The sequence below is a fragment of the Arachis stenosperma genome, chromosome 3 (genome assembly GCF_014773155.1).
Source record: "Arachis stenosperma cultivar V10309 chromosome 3, arast.V10309.gnm1.PFL2, whole genome shotgun sequence".
Classification (NCBI taxonomy): Eukaryota; Viridiplantae; Streptophyta; class Magnoliopsida; order Fabales; family Fabaceae; genus Arachis; species Arachis stenosperma.
In genome coordinates, this window is record NC_080379.1 from 79,829,372 (window position 1) to 79,830,319 (window position 948).

Sequence of the window (948 nt, forward strand, 5' to 3'; positions counted from 1 at the left end):
CCTTACAGAGAATCTCGAAAAAGAAGATATGGCCGAACCCAATAATAATGGTGGAAGCACAAGGAGGATGCTTGGTGATTATACTACACCTACTTCCAACTTTTATGGAAGAAGCATTTCAATCCCTGCTATTGGAGCAAATAATTTTGAGTTGAAGCCTCAACTAGTTACTCTGATGCAACAGAACTACAAGTTCCATGGACTTCCATCAGAAGATCCCTATCAGTTTTTAACTGCATTCTTGCAGATCTGTGATATTGTTAAGACTAATGGAGTAGATCCTGAAGTCTACAGGCTCATGCTTTTCCCCTTTGCTGTAAGAGACAATGCTAGAACATGATTGGACTCACAACCTAAAGATAGCCTGGACTATTGGGATAAGCTGGTCACGGCCTTCTTGGCCAAGTTCTTTCCTCCTCAAAAGCTGAGCAAGCTTAGAGTGGATGTTCAGACCTTCAAGCAAAAAGATGGTGAATCCCTCTATGAAGCTTGGGAAAGATACAAGCAGTTGACCAAAAAAGTGTCCTTCTGGCATGCTTTCAGAGTGGACCATTTTAGATATATTCTATGATGGTCTATCTGAGCTTTCTAAGATGTCACTAGACCATTCTGCAGGTGGATCCATTCACCTAAAGAAAACGCCTGCAGAAGCTCAAGAACTCATTGACATTGTTGAAAATAACCAATTCATGTACACCTCTGAGAGGAATCCTGTGAGTAATGGTCAGAAAAAGGGAGTTCTTGAAATTGATACTCTGAATGCCATATTGGCTTAGAATAAAATGTTGACTCAGCAAGTCAACATGATTTCTCAGAGTCTGAATGGATGGCAAAATGCATCCAACAGTACTAAAGAGGCATCTTCTGAAGAGGAAGCTTATGATCATGAGAACCCTGCAATGGCAGAGGTGAATTACATGGGTGAAGCCTATGGAAACACCTATAATC

The 948-nt window shown here is 40.9% G+C and overlaps 1 non-coding gene across 1 annotated transcript; it reads right to left on the reverse strand.

Moving 5' to 3' along the window:
* Positions 1 to 430: 430 nt before the first annotated feature.
* LOC130972189 (small nucleolar RNA R71) lies at positions 431 to 535 on the reverse strand. The gene has a single exon (XR_009083383.1). It is a non-coding gene; the product is annotated as a small nucleolar RNA R71 (small nucleolar RNA).
* Positions 536 to 948: the final 413 nt, after the last annotated feature.